Below are 4,756 nucleotides of genomic sequence, written 5' to 3'. Positions count from 1 at the left end.
ATGACCCCTTGTGAAATTAATTGTCCAAACTGGGGATTACAGAGGATTAGGAGGGAGTAAATCTATGCTGTGCTATGCTGTCACTGCTCTGTCAGGACAGAAAGAGCCCTGTTTTCAAGCACCGGTGCCTTTCTCAGATGTTAGGTTTGTTTTCACCTCCTTATACCTACAGTTGAAACCCTCCAGTTTACTTTTTTGGTCATCATAGTTCATTTTCTCTTGGACCTGGACAGGAACGAATATGAGAGTCATCGGGGTGATTTCACAAGTTTGTGGTGCAATGTGGTATTGATGTGATAAAAGCCATTCACCCCCAACACCACCATTGGGACAATGACAAGGGTGAGACACTTCAAATTCTATTCCTGAACTCTTGTAATTCATAGTGAAGGCTGCCACGTCCTGTATACGTCCTTTGGGGAATTTCCACTTTCACCCACCCTTTCTTTACTTCCTTTTTGCAAATCAAAGTCCTTGTGTCATGTAGAAGTGAGACTGACCGACTTTCCCATCCAATGTACAGCATGATCCCCACTCAAAGCAAAATCAATCTTTATTTGTCATTCTCCCCAGAGGCCTTTAAGACTGTATTATTATGTGTGTGCAAATATGGTGATTTGCACATGGCCCCACCCCCAGTGGCAAGACAGGGTTCCGCCCTCAGGGGCAAGAAAGAAGCTAAACCACGTGATCTAAGTCCACCAACCAGTCAAAGTTTCCATTAGGATGCTGGAAGGGTTTTTGCTCAAACTGCCCTGTGGCTGACTCAATTCTGTGTCTTCAACAATGGATGCTTTTATAAAGAACATGTTCCTGGATTTTTCGTTTTTTGAATCCACTGCAAAGGTAAAAATTGATTTCCTTCGCTGCTTTTTCTTAATTCCAAATAATGCTGTGTGTACTGTTGCCACCTCAATGAGCAGGAAGACCATAATTTACCAGATGTGAGGCTATTAGCCCTTCATTTCCTGAAGCAATGAATTAGCAACTCTTTTTCCCTGTCACGGAAAATTGTCGCCAAAACAGTCCAAGACACAATGGCAAATCCAATTAATGTTTTGTTTCTTCAAGAGGACCCGGCCTAAAAATGAATTGACTGAGTGAGAGGAAAATTGGAGAGGAAATTACTCTCAGTTCCAAAGGGGGGGGGGAGGGGGGGGGCTGCAGTAAACGTTATTTAATGTTACATATACCACATCACAAATGTTTCAAAAAATTACAGAAGGATTACCCTTTTCTACTAGTCAAGATGAAAAATCACAGATGATATCTTTGATTTTGCTTGCTCCAATTTTCTGGAAGAAAAAACTTCAATGTCTCTTTTGAAAAAACAACAGCAGAAAGGTGAAGTTCAAGGGTTCAAGACTGTTTTAGTTGGAGTGGTGTTTGGGGGACAAAGAGTAAAGCTAGAGTCTGGAAACTTGAACTTTAAGATGAGCTTAATACTTTTAATTTGTGTTTTATTTTATATTTCATATTATATCCAATTTTCTGTGAATAACTTAATGTTTATGATGGTTAATAACTTGAGATGGAACATACATTTTGTTTACCTGTAGCTTCCCTTAATAGATAGTACATTCTTGACCTACTCTATAGAAATACCCTTAAGATTTATGTAGACTTATAATTTGCTGTTAGAAGAAAATGTTCTCTGAAATTGACTTTGCTATTTTCACTTAGTGAAATAATGGAAAATGGATAATGGAAAATGTACTTAAAATTTGATGAGAATAATGTAGATTAGAGTGAGCACAATGCAGTCCATGTTTCCAAATACATAGAAAATTATGGATACATTTCCCTTGTTTGTGCATTTAGTTGATAATCATTTCTAAATTATATGAGATCACACTGGAGATGTTTAAGAGGTGAAGGACAGCCCTTGTCCTTGAGGAACTTGGGACCTGGTGGAGAGACTAGAGGGGTGTCCCCGAAGCACGTGGAAAATAATTATCAGGCAGCACACAGAAGAGCAGGGCCAGTGTAGTAGCTACAGACATTGAAGTCAAGGACATGTGAAATGAGGAAAACTTGCTGTGGGCTAAGAACAGTCAGGAAAGTCTTGATTTATTCCCTAAGAAATTTCCCAAAGTAAGGAAGAGAAAAGTGGGTGGAGGTAGGAAAGGAGAGGAAAATTGAGAATATATGCTGAACACCATCTCTGAAAATCCCAATATCTTCCTTTAGATTTATGCACAGGTTCTCATGAGATTGAAGGGGCAATGAGAATTATTTAGAAGAAGTAACTTTTATTGATGAAACAACACTGAAGAAAAGAGTTACTCTTTGAAGAATAGTATATAAAATTCATAATAATAAAATCATTTGTCAGCCTGAAACAAGAGGTGAGCATATGAACTTTTAAAGAGTCTTTATGGATCATCTTACATGAAAATGTTAAGGAAAATACATCCCTTTGCTGGCTCTTGAAGACTATGAATCCTTGAAATGAAATATAGGAAATAGAACTCACTTCCTAAAACATGCCAATTCCACTTAGATCCTAAAAGATGCAAAAGTAGGTCTTTCACGCTTCAAGTTTTCTTCAGGTAAACGGTGAGGTAAATGGCCACATTTTCTATTTGTAATTTCGGGGTCTCCTCCTGGGCCCCAGTCTCACCTCCTGCATGAATTAGTCAGGCTGTTGTTCCTCTACATAAGCAGTGACCATTCCCCTCTGTATGTATACGGCATTGCTGGTTTCCGTGCCTGGAGTTATTGACTCTGCTGTCGCACTGTATTGCATTTTCATTCAGAATCCTTCGAGATCTCGTTCAAATTCAATATCCAAGTTCTTCCCCGTCCCTTTTCAGCCAGCTAGTCAGCAACACTTCTAAAACACATCCAAAAAGCCCTGTAAGAAGTACAGAAAGGGAGGAGGGGAATATATAGCTCTCGCTTACAGAGAAACAATTCTGTTCGAAGTGAAAAAACTTATAAAGGGAAGACTACTTTGGAACGCGTGTCAAGCAGCACAACATGAGCCCCAAGGAAAAGCATAAATACTGAAGGAATTAGCTTATTCATTTGGAACTGAAAATGTCCCACCTCCTTGGTCATTAGCCGTTTAAATCTATCAATCACACCAGCCAATTGAATCTTCCTTAGCTGTCATCATCATCAGGTGCCTAAGGAAAACACAAATAAATCAAAGTCAACACACTTTTATTTATTTATTCAGAGTTTAGGGGGAAAATGATATCACAATGTAAGTTCTGATTATGAATGAAGTATATTGAAAAAGTCTTACATCAAAAACTGTGTGTTGGCAGTTCCCCATGACATCATAGGATAGATACAAGAAGGATCTTATGTTGACACAAACTACTATTTTATTGCAGTTGTAGCAAATAAGTTAAGTCTCCTCTTAAGGACTTTAACAAATGTTTACCTTTTCTAGGCAATTACTTAACTTTCCAATTATCCAGAAAGTGAGCTCATGTGGACAGCAAAACACACTAAATGATCTGAACACATGGTATTAAAACTCAGAGAACTTTTGTTCTTTGTTTGTTTGCTTGTTAATATTGAATAAGGAGGTACAGACTTGACCTTAAGCATTTTTTTAATTACAAAGCTTCTTCTTTTATTTGAAACGAGCTGTACACTCTGCTCTCATAATCCATCCACCCATTTAAAAGCAGGTTTTCAACTGCCACAGTCATTAAACTTTAGCAACCTGGGAAAAGACATAGCTATACTATTTTCACATGCTTAAACTATCCAGAATTGATTTTTGTCTGTTCGTTTTCATTCCTGGGAGAATGGGTTGCCTGTGGTCACCAAGGCATTCTCCCTAGGATTCCATCATTGCTCTTGGTAGAATTTTCATTCTTTAGAACATTGCAAACATAATCAGTACTGGCTTGTTGACCATATTACTTGATCAAGGTCAAGTTGGATATAGAGTCATTTATGGATCTTTTTTACTAATCTCTTTTCCAAAAACATATAGAACCCCTTATTCAAAGATACGCATCAGAACATCAGGATGAAAGAGGGCTCCACGATTTCATTTGTATTTACTGTAAGATCTAGGAATCTGGGTTCATGGATTGAGATCCATTCCAGCCTCCTGGATCACTGATGCACCTACTAGGCATTTAGGTTCCTGATACTAGAGTTTTCTCTGGAATCTTTCAAGATAATCTCTTTTTCTTTGACTTTCAATAGTTCAGCTATGGTGTGTCTAAGTAAAAATCTCTTTGGCATTTGTTTAGTTTCTCAGATCCATTGATAAATGTTTTTCATCAAATTTGGAATATTTTCAGCCAGTTGTTTCTTCAAATATTTGTCATGTCCTTTTCTTTCTCTCTCCCACTGGGATTCCCCATTACACACAGGATTATTATGATTGGTAGTGACACACGGGTCTCAGGATTTGTTTAATGTGTCTTCAATTGTTTTTCTTTCTGTTTTTCAGCTTGGATAAATTTTTTTGATCCATTTCCAAGTTCACTAACTCTTTCTTCATTCATGGCAAATCTGCTGTGGAATCGATCTCGTGAATATTTTGTTTTGGTGGTTGTATTTTTCAACTCTAGAAGTTTCGTCTGGTACTTTTTAATAGATTTGACTTCCTTATCAGTGTTCCCTCTATACTGAATCATTATTAGCATATCTTCTGTTCTTTAAATTTTTTTTGAACATTATATAATACATGCTTTGAAGTCTTTATCTACTAAATCCAACTTATAGGGCTTCACAGAGTCCATTTTCATTGACTGCTTCTTTTTCTCCCTGAGTATTAGTC

The 4,756-nt window shown here is 37.5% G+C and overlaps 1 long non-coding RNA gene across 2 annotated transcripts; it reads right to left on the bottom strand.

The window, feature by feature from the left end:
* Positions 1-2,342: 2,342 nt before the first annotated feature.
* On the bottom strand, positions 2,343-3,699 carry LOC122212360. 2 transcript variants are annotated; one of them, XR_006199119.1, is made up of 3 exons: positions 3,254-3,699; positions 3,052-3,131; positions 2,343-2,857 (listed from the first exon to the last, which is right to left on the bottom strand). It is a non-coding gene; the product is annotated as an uncharacterized LOC122212360 (long non-coding RNA). The 2 variants fall into 2 exon arrangements; XR_006199118.1 differs by having other exon boundaries at positions 2,343-2,836.
* Positions 3,700-4,756: the final 1,057 nt, after the last annotated feature.

The sequence above is a fragment of the Panthera leo genome, chromosome F3 (genome assembly GCF_018350215.1).
Source record: "Panthera leo isolate Ple1 chromosome F3, P.leo_Ple1_pat1.1, whole genome shotgun sequence".
NCBI lineage: Eukaryota > Metazoa > Chordata > Mammalia > Carnivora > Felidae > Panthera > Panthera leo.
Note: the sequence above shows the minus strand (reverse complement) of the source record. Positions and strands in the feature narration are given on the sequence as shown.